A 24,599-nucleotide genomic window follows, 5' to 3' on the forward strand; every position below is an offset into this window, starting at 1 on the left:
GTATATTCGAAAATTTACAGATACCCACAGGTACACAAAGATGAGATAACTAAACAAATTAAGGAAATGTTAATACAAGGAATCATAAGAAATAGCAATTCCCCTTCCAATAGTCCTTTATGGATAGTATCAACAAAATCAGAATACTCCCAAACAAAGAAATGGCGGATCGTGATAGACTACAGAAAACTAAATGATATCACAATCGATGACCAATTCCCAATTCCAAACATTGATAATATATTAGATAAATTAGGAAGAGTTGTATACTTTACGACACTCGATCTCGCAAAAGGATTCCACCAAATCTTAGTAAAAGAGGAAGATAGAAAGAAAACCGCGTTTTCCACCCCTTTTGGTCATTACGAATACGTTAGATTGCCATTCGGTCTCAAAAACACCCCATCAACCTTCCAAAGGCTGATGAATTGAATTCTTAGAGAACACTTAAATGAAATATGCGTAGTATACATGGATGACATTCTCGTTTTCAGTACAACATTAGAAGAGCATATACAAAATCTAACAAAAATTTTCAATGCACTAAAGAAGCATTACCTTAAGGTACAATTTGACAAGTGCAAGTTTTGTGCCAAAGAAACACAATTTCTAGGCCACGTTTTAACACCTGAAGGAGATAAACCGAATTTTGAGAAGATAAATAAAATACAAGATCTAAAATTACCAAAAACAACAAGACAAATAAAGTATTTTCTAGGAGCTACGGGATACTATCGAAATGCCTTACTGTTATGAATGTTGTTTGATATTATGTATTACATTTCAGGTTTTAAGCTGTTTAAAGATAGTAAAGTTGAGGCTTTTATGATCTAATATATTTGTTTTAATAATAACATGAAGAAATTAGCACCAAAATGCATGTTTTATGAAAAAATGGAAAACATTGGCCGAACACTGTTGTAGGAAAACAAAATGCTGCCTTGCCCCAGTAAAGAGCTGCCACGAAACAAAGCAATTTTCAATTATCGATTATCACGAGCTCGAAGAGTAATAGATAATTGTTTTGGTATTTTAACCACTCGATGGCGTATTCTGCAAAAGGTCAAAGACTTTTCGCAGGTTGTTGGGAGTGCAGTACATTCAATAAATAGAACTCGTCGTTATGCATCTAATATCGCATTTTGTTTAGAGGTCTTTTTGACAGAGGATTTTGTAAACCAAGGGGCGGTTTCATTTCAAGAAAGTTATGTTAGTGTATAGACATGGACAGGAAAAAATCGGCTTAGTTATGGCATGCTGCTGAATATTTTGAGTCTGTTATGTACTTGATTTATGATCTTTATATTTAAACTTGAAAAACAAATTAAAAAATAACTAAGTTCGGTTATAACATTATTTTTAGACTGTATAAGTAAGTACCTAAAGGAAAGGACTCTAAAGAGTTTGGTTGATATACCTTTAGTAGTTTACGAGATATATACAAAAAACTTAGTAGGGGGTGTTCTTTTGCACCTAATTTTACCTTAAAATCTTTGTTCATGGCTTAGTTATGGCACTTTATATGATTTCGGGTTTCGCCATTTTGTGGTCCGATTTCTACCTTCCTATGGTTATAAGAAACACGCGAGTTACGTCGACGTCGATGCCAACCACTATCGGCATGACCGATATGAATGCAACTGCAATTCATAACATTCAACTACAAGTGGTTGCCCCAAAACAATAATAAGAAAATAAATAATATATTTTGTATTAGAAAATAGAACTTAGCTTAAGAAAATACTGGTAATAAAAGATAAGAAGAATTTTGACTATCAACCAGGAAAGCCACGTCTTTGCATTTACAAACATTAAACTAAAGTTTAAAGTAGAAAAAGAATTATTGAACCGAAGTTCAATATACGGATAAAGTATTAAGTTAAATATAAATTTAACTAATATTGAACCGAAGTTCAATATACGGATAAAATATTAAATTTATGAACTCGGGATTCATAAACACAACTGGCGCAGTCGACGGAACTTTGTCCTCCTTAGACAAAGAAAAAGAACTCAAACGCTAAATCGGAAAAGTGAAAGTGAAAGTGCGAAAACAAAATAAAAACAAAAATAAAAATTTAACTCAAACGCCAAATCGGAAAAGTGAAAATGTGAAAACAAAAATAAAAATTGAACTCAAACGCTAATCGAACAAGTGAAATAATTGAGAAAAGGTGAAATTTAAATTTATTTAATCGGCGATTTTCTACGAGAAGGGCAAGGATATTAAAAAAAAAATGGTGTTGCGAAATTGAAATCAAATGCGAAAATTAAATCGTTATTCGCTACATTTGTACAGCAAGAAATTGTTTTGTCGACAATTTAATGAGTCTCAGAGGTAATGTCGCATTGCATATTGCCTCAGAAATAATTACTTTTAACCGATTGCCACATAAACATAACTGTATACTTTGAATAACCAAACACAACACAACACAACTGGCTTAACAACACAGAAACTTGCTTAAATTGAAGTAACAACAACAAAAACAAAAACTATGGCATCCAACAACCAAGACCTAAACCTGATATCAGCATCGGACCTCCTTAAGGAAGCTGCGAAAATCAGAGAGTTTAGAGGCGACGGGAACTGTGACATCTCTTCATTCATTAGAGAGGTGCAACTGATCCTGCCCTTGTTCAACGAGAACCAACCGGCCAAAAATTATGTGTGGGAGAGACACATAAAGACCAAGATCCAAGGAGAGGCGCTCCAGATAATACGAACACTAAACAGCGACTCATCGTGGGACGAAGTGAAGACAGAACTGATACGGAACTTCGGATTAAGAGAAAGCTATCACCAACTCTTCCACCAGGCCATCACAACCAGGCAGTATAATGTAAGTCATTATTATTACAATTTAAAAAACATAACTCTAAGTATAATTTAGACGAAAATAAGCCGACAGAATTTTCTACTAAGACAAACGAATCATTAATATTAAAAACATTTTTAAATAATATTCCGCCTCATTTATCGGCAATAATTTACGGTAGGAACATTAACTCATTAAGGGAAGCATTTTACATACTAGAAGAAACAGGACTTACTAATAGAAGTCAATATAGTCAAGTAGGAAATGAACGAAACAATCAAAGACCTGGGGGTCATAACGAAACAAATCATTGGTTTTATAATATCAACAATTCTAACAATAAATTCAAAAACGAAAGAACAAGTACGAATCCTAGACAAGGAAGTACAGAACAAACACGATTAAACTGTAATCGTTTCAATAATCAAAACCAAAGTAATAACACAGCAAGGTCATTCAGACGGACTTACCAAAACCATAACAATTATAACGGTGCAAGACGTAACTATAGGAATGAAATTCCAATTGAAATAGACCATATAAACCAAGAAGAAAATTTTCCTTGGACCATACCAAAACTACCTTCCGTTAGTAGAATTAACAATAAAAATGAAAAGATTACATGCCTAATCGACTCAGGCTCTACTACATCCCTTATTGACAATAGAAAATTAATCAAGTATAAAAGAATACTATTAAATAACTCAATAAAACCCGGTCATTTAATAGTGAAGCACTAATCAAATGGAAAATAATAACAAGTTTACCCCTCGAATTTAATTTTGACGCAAATATGTCATGGAAATTAACTGACCTACATAATAAAGGATTCGATGCAATCCTTGGGCAAAACATATTAAAACCATTACAAGCAGTTATTGATATGAGAAACGATACCTTAACAATTAATAACGAAGTGATAAAATTTATGAATTCTTGCCCATATAATTTTAATGAAATTTATCAATTGGAAAGTACGGAAAATAGGGATTTACAAATTGAGCAATTTACAACAAATCTAAATAAAGAAGAGAAATTTTTAGTTACTAAGTTAATAAAAAATTACAAAGAACTATTTTATAAAGAAGGAGATGACCTTACTAGTACACCAGCTATTGAACACGAGATAGTGACCACGATGGACACTCCAGTATATTCGAAAATTTACAGATACCCACAGGTACACAAAGATGAGATAACTAAACAAATTAAGGAAATGTTAATACAAGGAATCATAAGAAATAGCAATTCCCCTTCCAATAGTCCTTTATGGATAGTATCAACAAAATCAGAATACTCCCAAACAAAGAAATGGCGGATCGTGATAGACTACAGAAAACTAAATGATATCACAATCGATGACCAATTCCCAATTCCAAACTATAGTTGTATACTTTACGACACTCGATCTCGCAAAAGGATTCCACCAAATCTTAGTAAAAGAGGAAGATAGAAAGAAAACCGCGTTTTCCACCCCTTTTGGTCATTACGAATACGTTAGATTGCCATTCGGTCTCAAAAACACCCCATCAACCTTCCAAAGGCTGATGAATTGAGTTCTTAGAGAACACTTAAATGAAATATGCGTAGTATACATGGATGACATTCTCGTTTTCAGTACAACATTAGAAGAGCATATACAAAGTCTAACAAAAATTTTCAATGCACTAAAGAAGCATTACCTTAAGGTACAATTTGACAAGTGCAATTTTTGTGCCAAAGAAACACAATTTCTAGGCCACGTTTTAACACCTGAAGGAGATAAACCGAATTTTGAGAAGATAAATAAAATACAAGATCTAAAATTACCAAAAACAACAAGACAAATAAAGTCTTTTCTAGGAGCTACGGGATACTATCGAAATGCCTTACTGTTATGAATGTTGTTTGATATTATGTATTACATTTCAGGTTTTAAGCTGTTTAAAGACAGTAAAGTTGAGGCTTTTATGATCTAATATATTTGTTTTAATAATAACATGAAGAAATTAGCACCAAAATGCATGTTTTATGAAAAAATGGAAAACATTGGCCGAACACTGTTGTAGGAAAACAAAATGCTGCCTTGCCCCAGTAAAGAGCTGCCACGAAACAAAGCAATTTTCAATTATCGATTATCACGAGCTCGAAGAGTAATAGATAATTGTTTTGGTACTTTAACCACTTGATGGCGTATTCTGCAAAAGGTCAAAGACTTTTCGCAGGTTGTTGGGAGTGCAGTACATTCAATAAATAGAACTCGTCGTTATGCATCTAATATCGCATTTTGTTTAGAGGTCTTTTTGACAGAGTATTTTGTAAACCAAGGGGCGGTTTCATTTCAAGAAAGTTATGTTAGTGTATAGACATGGACAGGAAAAAAATCGGCTTAGTTATGGCATGCTGCTGAATATTTTGAGTCTGTTATGTACTTGATTTATGATCTTTATATTTAAACTTGAAAAACAAATTAAAAAATAACTAAGTTCGGTTATTACATTATTTTTAGACTGTATAAGTAAGTACCTAAAGGAAAGGACTCTAAAGAGTTTGGTTGATGTACCTTTAGTAGTTTACGAGATATATACAAAAAACTTAGTAGGGGGTGTTCTTTTGCACCTAATTTTACCTTAAAATCATTGTTCATGGCTTAGTTATGGCACTTTATATGATTTCGGGTTTCGCCATTTTGTGGTCCGATTTCTACCTTCCTATGGTTATAAGAAACACGCGAGTTACGTCGACGTCGATGCCAACCACTATCGGCATGACCGATATGAATGCAACTGCAATTCATAACATTCAACTACAAGTGGTTGCCCCAAAACAATAATAAGAAAATAAATAATATATTTTGTATTAGAAAATAGAACTTAGCTTAAGAAAATACTGGTAATAAAAGATAAGAAGAATTTTGACTATCAACCAGGAAAGCCACGTCTTTGCATTTACAAACATTAAACTAAAGTTTAAAGTAGAAAAAGAATTATTGAACCGAAGTTCAATATACGGATAAAGTATTAAGTTAAATATAAATTTAACTAATATTGAACCGAAGTTCAATATACGGATAAAATATTAAATTTATGAACTCGGGGTTCATAAACACAACTGGCGCAGTCGACGGAACTTTGTCCTCCTTAGACAAAGAAAAAGAACTCAAACGCTAAATCGGAAAAGTGAAAGTGAAAGTGCGAAAACAAAATAAAAACAAAAATAAAAATTTAACTCAAACGCCAAATCGGAAAAGTGAAAATGTGAAAACAAAAATAAAAATTGAACTCAAACGCTAATCGAACAAGTGAAATAATTGAGAAAAGGTGAAATTTAAATTTATTTAATCGGCGATTTTCTACGAGAAGGGCAAGGATATTAAAAAAAAAAATGGTGTTGCGAAATTGAAATCAAAGGCGAAAATTAAATCGTTATTCGCTACATTTGTACAGCAAGAAATTGTTTTGTCGACAATTTAATGAGTCTCAGAGGTAATGTCGCATTGCATATTGCCTCAGGAATAATTACTTTTAACCGATTGCCACATAAACATAACTGTATACTTTGAATAAGCAAACACAACACAACACAACTGGCTTAACAACACAGAAACTTGCTTAAATTGAAGTAACAACAACAAAAACAAAAACTATGGCATCCAACAACCAAGACCTAAACCTGATATCAGCATCGGACCTCCTTAAGGAAGCTGCGAAAATCAGAGAGTTTAGAGGCGACGGGAACTGTGACATCTCTTCATTCATTAGAGAGGTGCAACTGATCCTGCCCTTGTTCAACGAGAACCAACCGGCCAAAAATTATGTGTGGGAGAGACACATAAAGACCAAGATCCAAGGAGAGGCGCTCCAGATAATACGAACACTAAACAGCGACTCATCGTGGGACGAAGTGAAGACAGAACTGATACGGAACTTCGGATTAAGAGAAAGCTATCACCAACTCTTCCACCAGGCCATCACAACCAGGCAGTATAATGTAAGTCATTATTATTACAATTTAAAAAACATAACTCTAAGTATAATTTAGACGAAAATAAGCCGACAGAATTTTCTCCTAAGACAAACGAATCATTAATATTAAAAACATTTTTAAATAATATTCCGCCTCATTTATCGGCAATAATTTACGGTAGGAACATTAACCCATTAAGGGAAGCATTTTACATACTAGAAGAAACAGGACTTACTAATAGAAGTCAATATGGTCAAGTAGGAAATGAAAGAAAAAATCAAAGACCTGGGGGTCATAACGAAACAAATCATTGGATTTATAATATCAACAATTCTAACAATCAATTCAAAAACGAAAGAACAAGGACGAATCCTAGACAAGGAAATACAGAACAAACACGATTAAACTGTAATCGTTTCAATAATCAAAACCAAAGTAATAACACAGCAAGGTCATTCAGACGGACTTACCAAAACCATAACAATTATAACGGTGCAAGACGTAACTATAGGAATGAAATTCCAATTGAAATAGACCATATAAACCAAGAAGAAAATTTTCCTTGGACCATACCAAAACTACCTTCCGTTAGTAGAATTAACAATAAAAATGAAAAGATTACATGCCTAATCGACTCAGGCTCTACTACATCCCTTATTGACAATAGAAAATTAATCAAGTATAAAAGAATACTATTAAATAACTCAATAAAAACCCGGTTATTTAATAGTGAAGCACTAATCAAATGGAAAATAATAACAAGTTTACCCCTCGAATTTAATTTTGACGCAAATATGTCATGGAAATTAACTGACCTACATAATAAAGGATTCGATGCAATCCTTGGGCAAAACATATTAAAACCATTACAAGCAGTTATTGATATGAGAAACGATACCTTAACAATTAATAACGAAGTGATAAAATTTATGAATTCTTGCCCATATAATTTTAATGAAATTTACCAATTGGAAAGTACGGAAAATAGGGATTTACAAATTGAGCAATTTACAACAAATCCAAATAAAGAAGAGAAATTTTTAGTTACTAAGTTAATAAAACATTACAAAGAACTATTTTATAAAGAAGGAGATGACCTTACTAGTACACCAGCTATTGAACACGAGATAGTGACCACGATGGACACTCCAGTATATTCGAAAATTTACAGATACCCACAGGTACACGAAGAAGAGATAACTAAACAAATTAAGGAAATGTTAATACAAGGAATCATAAGAAGTAGTAATTCCCCTTCCAATAGTCCTTTATGGATAGTACCAACAAAATCAGAAAACTCCCAAACAAAGAAATGGCGGATCGTGATAGACTACAGAAAACTAAATGATATCACAATCGATGACCAATTCCCAATTCCAAACATTGATAATATATTAGATAAATTAGGAAGAGTTGTATACTCTACGACACTCGATCTCGCAAAAGGATTCCACCAAATCTTAGTAAAAGAGGAAGATAGAAAGAAAACCGCGTTTTCCACCCCTTTTGGTCATTACGAATACGTTAGATTGCCATTCGGTCTCAAAAACACCCCATCAACCTTCCAAAGGCTGATGAATTGAGTTCTTAGAGAACACTTAAATGAAATATGCGTAGTATACATGGATGACATTCTCGTTTTCAGTACAGCATTAGAAGAGCATATACAAAGTCTAACAAAAATTTTCAATGCACTAAAGAAGCATTACCTTAAGGTACAATTTGACAAGTGCAATTTTTGTGCCAAAGAAACACAATTTCTAGGCCACGTTTTAACACCTGAAGGAGATAAACCGAATTTTGAGAAGATAAATAAAATACAAGATCTAAAATTACCAAAAACAACAAGACAAATAAAGTCTTTTCTAGGAGCTACGGGATACTATCGAAATGCCTTACTGTTATGAATGTTGTTTGATATTATGTATTACATTTCAGGTTTTAAGCTGTTTAAAGACAGTAAAGTTGAGGATTTTATGATCTAATATATTTGTTTTAATAATAACATGAAAAAATTAGCACCAAAATGCATGTTTTATGAAAAAATGGAAAACATTGGCCGAACACTGTTGTAGGAAAACAAAATGCTGCCTTGCCCCAGTAAAGAGCTGCCACGAAACAAAGCAATTTTCAATTATCGATTATCACGAGCTCGAAGAGTAATAGATAATTGTTTTGGTATTTTAACCACTCGATGGCGTATTCTGCAAAAGGTCAAAGACTTTTCGCAGGTTGTTGGGAGTGCAGTACATTCAATAAATAGAACTCGTCGTTATGCATCTAATATCGCATTTTGTTTAGAGGTCTTTTTGACAGAGTATTTTGTAAACGAAGGGGCGGTTTCATTTCAAGAAAGTTATGTTAGTGTATAGACATGTAAAGCCCTTCGAGGAAAAAAATCGCGCATGCTGCTGAATATTTTGAGTCTGTTATGTACTTGATTTATGATCTTTATATTTAAACTTGAAAAACAAATTAAAAAATAACTAAGTTCGGTTATTACATTATTTTTAGACTGTATAAGTAAGTACCTAAAGGAAAGGACTCTAAAGAGTTTGGTTGATATACCTTTAGTAGTTTACGAGATATATACAAAAAACTTAGTAGGGGGTGTTCTTTTGCACCTAATTTTACATTAAAATCTTTGTTCATGGCTTAGTTATGGCACTTTATATGATTTCGGGTTTCGCCATTTTGTGGTCCGATTTCTACCTTCCTATGGTTATAAGAAACACGCGAGTTACGTCGACGTCGATGCCAACCACTATCGGCATGACCGATATGAATGCAACTGCAATTCATAACATTCAACTAAAGGGTGATTTTTTAAGAGCTTGATAACTTTTTAAAAAAAAAAAACGCATAAAATTTGCAAAATCTCATCGGTTCTTTATTTGAAACGTTAGATTGGTTCATGACATTTACTTTTTGAAGATAATTTCATTTAAATGTTGACCGCGGCTGCGTCTTAGGTGGTCCATTCGGAAAGTCCAATTTTGGGCAACTTTTTCGAGCATTTCGGCCGGAATAGCCCGAATTTCTTCGGAAATGTTGTCTTCCAAAGCTGGAATAGTTGCTGGCTTATTTCTGTAGACTTTAGACTTGACGTAGCCCCACAAAAAATAGTCTAAAGGCGTTAAATCGCATGATCTTGGTGGCCAACTTACGGGTCCATTTCTTGAGATGAATTGTTCTCCGAAGTTTTCCCTCAAAATGGCCATAGAATCGCGAGCTGTGTGGCATGTAGCGCCATCTTGTTGAAACCACATGTCAACCAAGTTCAGTTCTTCCATTTTTGGCAACAAAAAGTTTGTTAGCATCGAACGATAGCGATCGCCATTCACCGTAACGTTGCGTCCAACAGCATCTTTGAAAAAATACGGTCCAATGATTCCACCAGCGTACAAACCACACCAAACAGTGCATTTTTCGGGATGCATGGGCAGTTCTTGAACGGCTTCTGGTTGCTCTTCACCCCAAATGCGGCAATTTTGCTTATTTACGTAGCCATTCAACCAGAAATGAGCCTCATCGCTGAACAAAATTTGTCGATAAAAAAGCGGATTTTCTGCCAACTTTTCTAGGGCCCATTCACTGAAAATTCGACGTTAGCTCGTTATTAAGTCTATTCATGATGAAATGTCAAAGCATACTGAGCATCTTTCTCTTTGACACCATGTCTGAAATCCCACGTGATCTGTCAAATACTAATGCATGAAAATCCTAACCTCAAAAAAATCACCCGTTACAAGTGGTTGCCCCAAAACAATAATAAGAAAATAAATAATATATTTTGTATTAGAAAATAGAACTTAGCTTAAGAAAATACTGGTAATAAAAGATAAGAAGAATTTTGACTATCAACCAGGAAAGCCACGTCTTTGCATTTACAAACATTAAACTAAAGTTTAAAGTAGAAAAAGAATTATTGAACCGAAGTTCAATATACGGATAAAGTATTAAGTTAAATATAAATTTAACTAATATTGAACCGAAGTTCAATATACGGATAAAATATTAAATTTATGAACTCGGGGTTCATAAACACAACTGGCGCAGTCGACGGAACTTTGTCCTCCTTAGACAAAGAAAAAGAACTCAAACGCTAAATCGGAAAAGTGAAAGTGAAAGTGCGAAAACAAAATAAAAACAAAAATAAAAATTTAACTCAAACGCCAAATCGGAAAAGTGCAAATGTGAAAACAAAAATAAAAATTGAACTCAAACGCTAATCGAACAAGTGAAATAATTGAGAAAAGGTGAAATTTAAATTTATTTAATCGGCGATTTTCTACGAGAAGGGCAAGGATATTAAAAAAAAATGGTGTTGCGAAATTGAAATCAAAGGCGAAAATTAAATCGTTATTCGCTACATTTCTACAGCAAGAAATTGTTTTGTCGACAATTTAATGAGTCTCAGAGGTAATGTCGCATTGCATATTGCCTCAGGAATAATTACTTTTAACCGATTGCCACATAAACATAACTGTATACTTTGAATAAGCAAACACAACACAACACAACTGGCTTAACAACACAGAAACTTGCTTAAATTGAAGTAACAACAACAAAAACAAAAACTATGGCATCCAACAACCAAGACCTAAACCTGATATCAGCATCGGACCTCCTTAAGGAAGCTGCGAAAATCAGAGAGTTTAGAGGCGACGGGAACTGTGACATCTCTTCATTCATTAGAGAGGTGCAACTGATCCTGCCCTTGTTCAACGAGAACCAACCGGCCAAAAATTATGTGTGGGAGAGACACATAAAGACCAAGATCCAAGGAGAGGCGCTCCAGATAATACGAACACTAAACAGCGACTCATCGTGGGACGAAGTGAAGACAGAACTGATACGGAACTTCGGATTAAGAGAAAGCTATCACCAACTCTTCCACCAGGCCATTACAACCAGGCAGTATAATGTAAGTCATTATTATTACAATTTAAAAAACATAACTCTAAGTATAATTTAGACGAAAATAAGCCGACAGAATTTTCTCCTAAGACAAACGAATCATTAATATTAAAAACATTTTTAAATAATATTCCGCCTCATTTATCGGCAATAATTTACGGTAGGAACATTAACCCATTAAGGGAAGCATTTTACATACTAGAAGAAACAGGACTTACTAATAGAAGTCAATATGGTCAAGTAGGAAATGAAAGAAAAAATCAAAGACCTGGGGGTCATAACGAAACAAATCATTGGTTTTATAATATCAACAATTCTAACAATCAATTCAAAAACGAAAGAACAAGGACGAATCCTAGACAAGGAAATACAGAACAAACACGATTAAACTGTAATCGTTTCAATAATCAAAACCAAAGTAATAACACAGCAAGGTCATTCAGACGGACTTACCAAAACCATAACAATTATAACGGTGCAAGACGTAACTATAGGAATGAAATTCCAATTGAAATAGACCATATAAACCAAGAAGAAAATTTTCCTTGGACCATACCAAAACTACCTTCCGTTAGTAGAATTAACAATAAAAATGAAAAGATTACATGCCTAATCGACTCAGGCTCTACTACATCCCTTATTGACAATCGAAAATTAATCAAGTATAAAAGAATGTATGTATGTATGTGATTGGCGTTGCAACCGTTTAGCCGGTTATAGCCGAATCGACGATAGTGCGCCAACTGTCTCTCTCCTTCGCAGTTCGGCGCCAGTTGGAGATCCCAAGTGTAACCAGGTCGCTCTCCACCTGGTCCCTCCAACGGAGTGGAGGCCTTCCCCTTCCTCGGCTTCCTCCGGCGGGTACTGCATCGAACACTTTCAGAGCTGGAGTGTTTTCGTCCATTCGGACAACATGACCTAGCCAGCGTAGCCGCTGTCTTTTTATTCGCTGAACTATGTCAATGTCGTCGTATAACTCGTACAGCTCATCGTTCCATCGTCTGCGGTATTCGCCGTTGCCAATGTTCTGAGGACCATAAATCTTGCGCAAAATTTTCCTCTCGAAAACTCCTAGTGTCGTCTCATCTGATGTTGACATCGTCCAAGCTTCTGCACCGTAAAGCAGGACGGGAATGATAAGCGACTTGTAGAGCTTGATTTTGGTTCGTCGAGAGAGGACTTTACTGTTCAATTGCCTACTCAGTCCAAAGTAGCACCTGTTGGCAAGAGTTATTCTGCGCTGGATTTCGAGGCTGACATTGTTCGTGTTGTTGATGCTGGTTCCCAGGTATACGAAATTATCTACGACCTCGAAGTTATGACTGTCAACAGTGACGTGGGAGCCAAGACGCGAATGCGCCGACTGTTTGTTTGATGACAGGAGATATTTCGTCTTGTCCTCATTCACCTCCAGACCCATTCGCTTCGCCTCCTTATCCATGCGGGAAAAAGCAGAACAAACGGCGCGGTTGTTGCTTCCGATGATATCAATATCATCGGCGTACGCCAGGAGCTGTACACTCTTGTAGAAGATTGTACCTTCTCGGTTTAGCTCTGCAGCTCTTATAATTTTTTCCAGCATCAGGTTAAAGAAGTCGCACGATAGTGAGTCACCTTGTCTGAAACCTCGTTTGGTATCGAACGGCTCGGAGAGGTCCTTCCCAATCATGACGGAGCTTTTGGTGTTGCTCAACGTCAATTTACACAGCCGTATTAGTTTTGCGGGGATACCAAATTCAGACATCGCGGCGTAAAGGCAGCTCCTTTTCGTGCTGTCGAAAGCAGCTTTAAAATCGACAAAAAGGTGGTGTGTGTCGATCCTCTTTTCTCGGGTCTTTTCCAAGATTTGGCGCATGGTGAATATCTGGTCAGTTGTCGATTTTCCAGGTCTAAAGCCACACTGATAAGGTCCAATCAGTTTGTTGACGGTGGGCTTTAGTCTTTCACACAGTACGCTTGATAGAACCTTGTATGCGATATTTAGGAGGCTGATCCCACGGTAATTGGCGCAGATTGTGGGATCTCCCTTTTTATGGATTGGGCAGAGCACACTGAGATTCCAATCGTCAGGCATGCTTTCTTCCGACCATATTCTGCAAAGAAGCTGATGCATGCACCTTATCAGTTCTTCGCCGCCGTATTTGAATAGTTCTGCCGGTAATCTATCGGCCCCCGCTGCTTTGTTGTTCTTCAAGCGGGTAATTGCTATTCGAATTTCTTCATGGTCGGGTAATGGAACATCTGTTCCATCGTCATCGATTGGGGGATCGGGTTCGCCATCTCCTGGTGTTGTACTCTCACTGCCATTCAGCAGGTCGGAGAAGTGTTCCCTCCATAATCCCAGTATGCCCTGGACATCGGTTACCAGATTACCACCTTGGTCTCTACATGAGGATGCTCCGGTCTTGAAACCTTCGTTAAGTCGCTTCATTTTTTCATAAAATTTTCGAGCATTCCCTCTGTCTGCCAGCTTCTCAAGCTCTTCGTACTCACGCATTTCGGCCTCTTTCTTTTTTTGTCTGCAAATGCGTCTCGCTTCCCTCTTCAGCTCTCGGTATCTATCCCATCCCGCACGTGTTGTGGTCGTTTGCAATGTTGCGAGGTAGGCAGTCTGTTTTCTCTCCGCTGCGAGACGGCACTCCTCATCGTACCAGCTTGTTTTTTGTCGTTGCCGAAAACCAATTGTTTCGGCTGCAGCGGTACGCAGTGAGTTTGAGATGCCGTTCCACAGTTCCCTTATACCGAGATGCTGATGAGTGCTCTCAGAGAGCAGGAGTGCAAGTCGAGTAGAGTATTTCGTGGCTGTCTGTTGCGATTGCAGCTTTTCGACGTCGAACCTTCCTTGTGTTTGTTGACGGGCATTCTTTGCTGCACAGAGGCGGGTGCGTATCTTCGCTGCGACCAGATAATGGTCCGAGTCTATATTTGGTCCTCGGAGCGTACGCACGTCTAAAACACAGGAGACATGTCTTCCGTCTATCACAACGTGATCGATTTGGTTCCGCGTGTTTCGATCAGGAGACAGCCAAGTAGCTTGATGTATTTTCTTATGCTGGAATCTGGTACTACAGACGACCATATTTCGGGCCCCAGCGAAGTCGATCAGCCTCAGGCCGTTTGGCGATGTTTCGTCATTGAGGCTGAATTTTCCGACTGTTGTGCCAAAGACACCTTCTTTACCCACCCTGGCGTTAAAATCACCAAGCACGACTTTTACATCGTGGCGGGGGCAGCGCTCATAGGTGCGTTCTAGGCGCTCATAGAAAGCATCTTTGGTCACATCGTCCTTCTCTTCCGTTGGGGCGTGGGCGCAAATCAGCGATATGTTGAAGAACCTCGCTTTGATGCGGATTGTGGCTAGACGTTCATCCACCGGGGTGAATGCCAGGACTCTGCGACGGAGTCTCTCTCCCACCACAAATCCAACACCAAATTTGCGCTCCTTTATATGGCCGCTGTAGTAGATGTCACAAGGACCCACCTTCTTCCGTCCTTGTCCCGTCCATCGCACTTCTTGGATGGCGGTGATGTCAGCCTTAAGTCGTATGAGGACATCAACCAGCTGGGCAGAGGCACCTTCCCAATTAAGGGTCCGGACATTCCAGGTGCATGCCCTTATATCATTATCCTTAAAACGTTTGCAGGGGTCGTCATCAAAAGGGGGGTGTCTCATCCGAGGCTTTCGTAGATTTTTCATTGGGGGGTGTTTTTATGTGGTGGGTCCCAAACCCTACGCACAACCGCATAAGTGGGCTTCGCCTTCTCACTTTAGCTCGCCTTCAAACGGATGTCTGTTGGCTACCCAGAGGATACTTGGTCTAAAACCGGAAGTCGTGAGCTGCTTGAACCATGTGGAAAAGAATCGTTTCTGGCCACTCCCAAGTGAGTGACAATCAAAAACTTTCCTCACTTGCGTGAACTTCTACACATGATCCCATCCTCCAAAAATACTATTAAATAACTCAATAAAAACCCGGTTATTTAATAGTGAAGCACTAATCAAATGGAAAATAATAACAAGTTTACCCCTCGAATTTAATTTTGACGCAAATATGTCATGGAAATTAACTGACCTACATAATAAAGGATTCGATGCAATCCTTGGGGAAAACATATTAAAACCATTACAAGCAGTTATTGATATGAGAAACGATACCTTAACAATTAATAACGAAGTGATAAAATTTATGAATTCTTGCCCATATAATTTTAATGAAATTTACCAATTGGAAAGTACGGAAAATAGGGATTTACAAATTGAGCAATTTACAACAAATCCAAATAAAGAAGAGAAATTTTTAGTTACTAAGTTAATAAAACATTACAAAGAACTATTTTATAAAGAAGGAGATGACCTTACTAGTACACCAGCTATTGAACACGAGATAGTGACCACGATGGACACTCCAGTATATTCGAAAATTTACAGATACCCACAGGTACACGAAGAAGAGATAACTAAACAAATTAAGGAAATGTTAATACAAGGAATCATAAGAAGTAGTAATTCCCCTTCCAATAGTCCTTTATGGATAGTACCAACAAAATCAGAAAACTCCCAAACAAAGAAATGGCGGATCGTGATAGACTACAGAAAACTAAATGATATCACAATCGATGACCAATTCCCAATTCCAAACATTGATAATATATTAGATAAATTAGGAAGAGTTGTATACTCTACGACACTCGATCTCGCAAAAGGATTCCACCAAATCTTAGTAAAAGAGGAAGATAGAAAGAAAACCGCGTTTTCCACCCCTTTTGGTCATTACGAATACGTTAGATTGCCATTCGGTCTCAAAAACACCCCATCAACCTTCCAAAGGCTGATGAATTGAGTTCTTAGAGAACACTTAAATGAAATATGCGTAGTATACATGGATGACATTCTCGTTTTCAGTACAGCATTAGAAGAGCATATACAAAGTCTAACAAAAATTTTCAATGCACTAAAGAAGCATTACCTTAAGGTACAATTTGACAAGTGCAATTTTTGTGCCAAAGAAACACAATTTCTAGGCCACGTTTTAACACCTGAAGGAGATAAACCGAATTTTGAGAAGATAAATAAAATACAAGATCTAAAATTACCAAAAACAACAAGACAAATAAAGTCTTTTCTAGGAGCTACGGGATACTATCGAAATGCCTTACTGTTATGAATGTTGTTTGATATTATGTATTACATTTCAGGTTTTAAGCTGTTTAAAGACAGTAAAGTTGAGGATTTTATGATCTAATATATTTGTTTTAATAATAACATGAAAAAATTAGCACCAAAATGCATGTTTTATGAAAAAATGGAAAACATTGGCCGAACACTGTTGTAGGAAAACAAAATGCTGCCTTGCCCCAGTAAAGAGCTGCCACGAAACAAAGCAATTTTCAATTATCGATTATCACGAGCTCGAAGAGTAATAGATAATTGTTTTGGTATTTTAACCACTCGATGGCGTATTCTGCAAAAGGTCAAAGACTTTTCGCAGGTTGTTGGGAGTGCAGTACATTCAATAAATAGAACTCGTCGTTATGCATCTAATATCGCATTTTGTTTAGAGGTCTTTTTGACAGAGTATTTTGTAAACGAAGGGGCGGTTTCATTTCAAGAAAGTTATGTTAGTGTATAGACATGGACAGGAAAAAAATCGCGCATGCTGCTGAATATTTTGAGTCTGTTATGTACTTGATTTATGATCTTTATATTTAAACTTGAAAAACAAATTAAAAAATAACTAAGTTCGGTTATTACATTATTTTTAGACTGTATAAGTAAGTACCTAAAGGAAAGGACTCTAAAGAGTTTGGTTGATATACCTTTAGTAGTTTACGAGATATATACAAAAAACTTAGTAGGGGGTGTTCTTTTGCACCTAATTTTACATTAAAATCTTTGTTCATGGCTTAGTTATGGCACTTTATATGATTTCGGGTTTCGCCATTTTGTGGTCCGATTTCTACCTTCCTATGGTTATAAGAAACACGCGAGTTACGTCGACGTCGATGCCAACCACTATCGGCATGACCGATATGAATGCAACTGCAATTCATAACATTCAACTACAAGTGGTTGCCCCAAAACAATAATCAGAAAATAAATAATATATTTTGTATTAGAAAATAGAACTTAGCTTAAGAAAATACTGGTAATAAAAGATAAGAAGAATTTTGACTATCAACCAGGAAAGCCACGTCTTTGCATTTACAAACATTAAACTAAAGTTTAAAGTAGAAAAAGAATTATTGAACCGAAGTTCAATATACGGATAAAGTATTAAGTTAAATATAAATTTAACTAATATTGAACCGAAGTTCAATATACGGATAAAATATTAAATTTATGAACTCGGGGTTCATAAACACAACTGGCGCAGTCGACGGAACTTTGTCCTCCTTAGACAAAGAAAAAGAACTCAAACGCTAAATCGGAAAAGTGAAAGTGAAAGTGCGAAAACAAAATAAAAACAAAAATAAAAATTTAACTCAAACGCCAAATCGGAAAAGTGCAAATGTGAAAACAAAAATAAAAATTGAACTCAAACGCTAATCGAACAAGTGAAATAATTGAGAAAAGGTGAAATTTAAATTTATTTAATCGGCGATTTTCTACGAGAAGGGCAAGGATATTAAAAAAAAAATGGTGTTGCGAAATTGAAATCAAAGGCGAAAATTAAATCGTTATTCGCTACATTTGTACAGCAAGAAATTGTTTTGTCGACAATTTAATGAGTCTCAGAGGCGACATTATCGCATTGCATATTGCCTCAGGAATAATTACTTTTAACCGATTGCCACATAAACATAACTGTATACTTTGAATAAGCAAACACAACACAACACAACTGGCTTAACAACACAGAAACTTGCTTAAATTGAAGTAACAACAACAAAAACAAAAACTATGGCATCCAACAATCAAGACCTAAACCTGATATCAGCATCGGACCTCCTTAAGGAAGCTGCGAAAATCAGAGAGTTTAGAGGCGACGGGAACTGTGACATCTCTTCATTCATTAGATAGGTGCAACTGATCCTGCCCTTGTTCAACGAGAACCAACCGGCCAAAAATTATGTGTGGGAGAGACACATAAAGACCAAGATCCAAGGAGAGGCGCTCCAGATAATACGAACACTAAACAGCGACTCATCGTGGGACGAAGTGAAGACAGAACTGATACGGAACTTCGGATTAAGAGAAAGCTATCACCAACTCTTCCACCAGGCCATTACAACCAGGCAGTATAATGTAAGTCATTATTATTACAATTTAAAAAACATAACTCTAAGTATAATTTAGACGAAAATAAGCCGACAGAATTTTCTCCTAAGACAAACGAATCATTAATATTAAAAACATTTTTAAATAATATTCCGCCTCATTTATCGGCAATAATTTACGGTAGGAACATTAACCCATTAAGGGAAGCATTTTACATACTAGAAGAAACAGGACTTACTAATAGAAGTCAATATGGTCAAGTAGGAAATGAAAGAAAAAATCAAAGACCTGGGGGTCATAACGAAACAAATCATTGGTTTTATAATATCAACAATTCTAACAATCAATTCAAAAACGAAAGAACAAGGACGAATCCTAGACAAGGAAATACAGAACAAACACGATTAAACTGTAATCGTTTCAATAATCAAAACCAAAGTAATAACACAGCAAGGTCATTCAGACGGACTTACCAAAACCATAACAATTATAACGGTGCAAGACGTAACTATAGGAATGAAATTCCAATTGAAATAGACCATATAAACCAAGAAAAAATTTTCCTTGGACCATACCAAAACTACCTTCCGTTAGTAGAATTAACAATAAAAATGAAAAGATTACATGCCTAATCGACTCAGGCTCTACTACATCCCTTATTGACAATAGAAAATTAATCAAGTCTAAAAGAATACTATTAAATAACTCAATAAATACCCGGTCATTTAATAGTGAAGCACTAATCAAATGGAAAATAATAACAAGTTTACCCCTCGAATTTAATTTTGACGCAAATATGTCATGGAAATTAACTAACCTACATAATAAAGGATTCGATGCAATCCTTGGGCAAAACATATTAAAACCATTACAAGCAGTTATTGATATGAGAAACGATACCTTAACAATTAATAACGAAGTGATAAAATTTATGAATTCTTGCCCATATAATTTTAATGAAATTTACCAATTGGAAAGTACGGAAAATAGTGATTTACAAATTGAGCAATTTACAACAAATCTAAATAAAGAAGAGAAATTTTTAGTTACTAAGTTAATAAAAAATTACAAAGAACTATTTTATAAAGAAGGAGATGACCTTACTAGTACACCAGCTATTGAACACGAGATAGTGACCACGATGGACACTCCAGTATATTCGAAAATTTACAGATACCCACAGGTACACAAAGATGAGATAACTAAACAAATTAAGGAAATGTTAATACAAGGAATCATAAGAAATAGCAATTCCCCTTCCAATAGTCCTTTATGGATAGTATCAACAAAATCAGAATACTCCCAAACAAAGAAATGGCGGATCGTGATAGACTACAGAAAACTAAATGATATCACAATCGATGACCAATTCCCAATTCCAAACATTGATAATATATTAGATAAATTAGGAAGAGTTGTATACTTTACGACACTCGATCTCGCAAAAGGATTCCACCAAATCTTAGTAAAAGAGGAAGATAGAAAGAAAACCGCGTTTTCCACAACTTTTGGTCATTACGAATACGTTAGATTGCCATTCGGTCTCAAAAACACCCCATCAACCTTCCAAAGGCTGATGAATTGAGTTCTTAGAGAACACTTAAATGAAATATGCGAAGTATACATGGATGACATTCTCGTTTTCAGTACAACATTAGAAGAGCATATACAAAGTCTAACAAAAATTTTCAATGCACTAAAGAAGCATTACCTTAAGGTACAATTTGACAAGTGCAATTTTTGTGCCAAAGAAACACAATTTCTAGGCCACGTTTTAACACCTGAAGGAGATAAACCGAATTTTGAGAAGATAAATAAAATACAAGATCTAAAATTACCAAAAACAACAAGACAAATAAAGTCTTTTCTAGGAGTTACGGGATACTATCGAAATGCCTTACTGTTATGAATGTTGTTTGATATTATGTATTACATTTCAGGTTTTAAGCTGTTTAAAGACAGTAAAGTTGAGGATTTTATGATCTAATATATTTGTTTTAATAATAACATGAAAAAATTAGCACCAAAATGCATGTTTTATGAAAAAATGGAAAACATTGGCCGAACACTGTTGTAGGAAAACAAAATGCTGCCTTGCCCCAGTAAAGAGCTGCCACGAAACAAAGCAATTTTCAATTATCGATTATCACGAGCTCGAAGAGTAATAGATAATTGTTTTGGTATTTTAACCACTCGATGGCGTATTCTGCAAAAGGTCAAAGACTTTTCGCAGGTTGTTGGGAGTGCAGTACATTCAATAAATAGAACTCGTCGTTATGCATCTAATATCGCATTTTGTTTAGAGGTCTTTTTGACAGAGTATTTTGTAAACGAAGGGGCGGTTTCATTTCAAGAAAGTTATGTTAGTGTATAGACATGGACAGGAAAAAAATCGCGCATGCTGCTGAATATTTTGAGTCTGTTATGTACTTGATTTATGATCTTTATATTTAAACTTGAAAAACAAATTAAAAAATAACTAAGTTCGGTTATTACATTATTTTTAGACTGTATAAGTAAGTACCTAAAGGAAAGGACTCTAAAGAGTTTGGTTGATATACCTTTAGTAGTTTACGAGATATATACAAAAAACTTAGTAGGGGGTGTTCTTTTGCACCTAATTTTACCTTAAAATCTTTGTTCATGGCTTAGTTATGGCACTTTATATGATTTCGGGTTTCGCCATTTTGTGGTCCGATTTCTACCTTCCTATGGTTATAAGAAACACGCGAGTTACGTCGACGTCGATGCCAACCACTATCGGCATGACCGATATGAATGCAACTGCAATTCATAACATTCAACTACAAGTGGTTGCCCCAAAACAATAATAAGAAAATAAATAATATATTTTGTATTAGAAAATAGAACTTAGCTTAAGAAAATACTGGTAATAAAAGATAAGAAGAATTTTGACTATCAACCAGGAAAGCCACGTCTTTGCATTTACAAACATTAAACTAAAGTTTAAAGTAGAAAAAGAATTATTGAACCGAAGTTCAATATACGGATAAAGTATTAAGTTAAATATAATTTTAACTAATATTGAACCGAAGTTCAATATACGGATAAAATATTAAATTTATGAACTCGGGGTTCATAAACACAACTGGCGCAGTCGACGGAACTTTGTCCTCCTTAGACAAAGAAAAAGAACTCAAACGCTAAATCGGAAAAGTGAAAGTGAAAGTGCGAAAACAAAATAAAAACAAAAATAAAAATTTAACTCAAACGCCAAATCGGAAAAGTGAAAATGTGAAAACAAAAATAAAAATTGAACTCAAACGCTAATCGCACAAGTGAAATAATTGAGAAAAGGTGAAATTTAAATTTATTTAATCGGCGATTTTCTACGAGAAGGGCAAGGATATTAAAAAAAAAATGGTGTTGCGAAATTGAAATCAAAGGCGAAAATTAAATCGTTATTCGCTACATTTGTACAGCAAGAAATTGTTTTGTCGACAATTTAATGAGTCTCAGAGGTAATGTCGCATTGCATATTGCCTCAGGAATAATTACTTTTAACCGATTGCCACATAAACATAACTGTATACTTTGAATAAGCAAACACAACACAACACAACTGGCTTAACAACACAGAAACTTGCTTAAATTGAAGTAACAACAACAAAAACAAAAACTATGGCATCCAACAACCAAGACCTAAACCTGATATCAGCATCGGACCTCCTTAAGGAAGCTGCGAAAATCAGAGAGTTTAGAGGCGACGGGAACTGTGACATCTCTTCATTCATTAGATAGGTGCAACTGATCCTGCCCTTGTTCAACGAGAACCAACCGGCCAAAAATTATGTGTGGGAGAGACACATAAAGACCAAGATCCAAGGAGAGGCGCTCCAGATAATACGAACACTAAACAGCGACTCATCGTGGGACGAAGTGAAGACAGAACTGATACGGAACTTCGGATTAAGAGAAAGCTATCACCAACTCTTCCACCAGGCCATTACAACCAGGCAGTATAATGTAAGTCATTATTATTACAATTTAAAAAACATAACTCTAAGTATAATTTAGACGAAAATAAGCCGACAGAATTTTCTCCTAAGACAAACGAATCATTAATATTAAAAACATTTTTAAATAATATTCCGCCTCATTTATCGGCAATAATTTACGGTAGGAACATTAACCCATTAAGGGAAGCATTTTACATACTAGAAGAAACAGGACTTACTAATAGAAGTCAATATGGTCAAGTAGGAAATGAAATAAAAAATCAAAGACCTGGGGGTCATAACGAAACAAATCATTGGTTTTATAATATCAACAATTCTAACAATCAATTCAAAAACGAAAGAACAAGGACGAATCCTAGACAAGGAAATACAGAACAAACACGATTAAACTGTAATCGTTTCAATAATCAAAACCAAAGTAATAACACAGCAAGGTCATTCAGACGGACTTACCAAAACCATAACAATTATAACGGTGCAAGACGTAACTATAGGAATGAAATTCCAATTGAAATAGACCATATAAACCAAGAAGAAAATTTTCCTTGGACCATACCAAAACTACCTTCCGTTAGTAGAATTAACAATAAAAATGAAAAGATTACATGCCTAATCGACTCAGGCTCTACTACATCCCTTATTGACAATAGAAAATTAATCAAGTATAAAAGAATACTATTAAATAACTCAATAAAAACCCGGACATTTAGTAGTGAAGCACTAATCAAATGGAAAATAATAACAAGTTTACCCCTCGAATTTAATTTTGACGCAAATATGTCATGGAAATTAACTGACCTACATAATAAAGTATTCGATGCACAAGCAGTTATTGATATGAGAAACGATACCTTAACAATTAATAACGAAGTGATAAAATTTATGAATTCTTGCCCATATAATTTTAATGAAATTTACCAATTGGAAAGTACGGAAAATAGGGATTTACAAATTGAGCAATTTACAACAAATCCAAATAAAGAAGAGAAATTTTTAGTTACTAAGTTAATAAAAAATTACAAAGAACTATTTTATAAAGAAGGAGATGACCTTACTAGTACACCAGCTATTGAACACGAGATAGTGACCACGATGGACACTCCAGTATATTCGAAAATTTACAGATACCCACAGGTACACGAAGAAGAGATAACTATATTCAAAGAAAAATCTAAGCGTATAAATACATAAGAGTAACGAAAACAGAGAACACTATGTAGAAGAAAGAAATATAGGTTACGCAAAGAATTATAAAAGTGTTAGGCATAAGGAACAACCTAAGTTTATAAAAACAAATCTAAATGATATACATTTAAACAACGTTAAACGGAAATACAAATTTGCAGAGGCAATGGATCCTGAAACTTTTGATCCTGACAGCAATTTGGGCCCTGGGGCTGGGACAAGTAACAATAGATAAAATAGAAACCAACAAAGGATATAAAGAAATACAAACAGGCGATGCAGATATAGTTAAGTCATACGTAACAATACTACACGTCATAAATCCACTAGAAATATCAAATTTACTTAATGAAATAGAATATAATATAAAATCGGCAAATTTGGACATTGCATTGGTAGGACAAGCAACACTAAACATGCAAATTAAATTTATTAGAAGCAAGATAAATACTATCACACCCCACAGACAAAAAAGAGGCCTACTAAATGCTGTAGGAACTGTACAAAAATGGCTTTACGGTGCCATGGACG

Source organism: Zeugodacus cucurbitae, chromosome 3 (assembly GCF_028554725.1).
Source record: "Zeugodacus cucurbitae isolate PBARC_wt_2022May chromosome 3, idZeuCucr1.2, whole genome shotgun sequence".
Classification (NCBI taxonomy): domain Eukaryota; kingdom Metazoa; phylum Arthropoda; class Insecta; order Diptera; family Tephritidae; genus Zeugodacus; species Zeugodacus cucurbitae.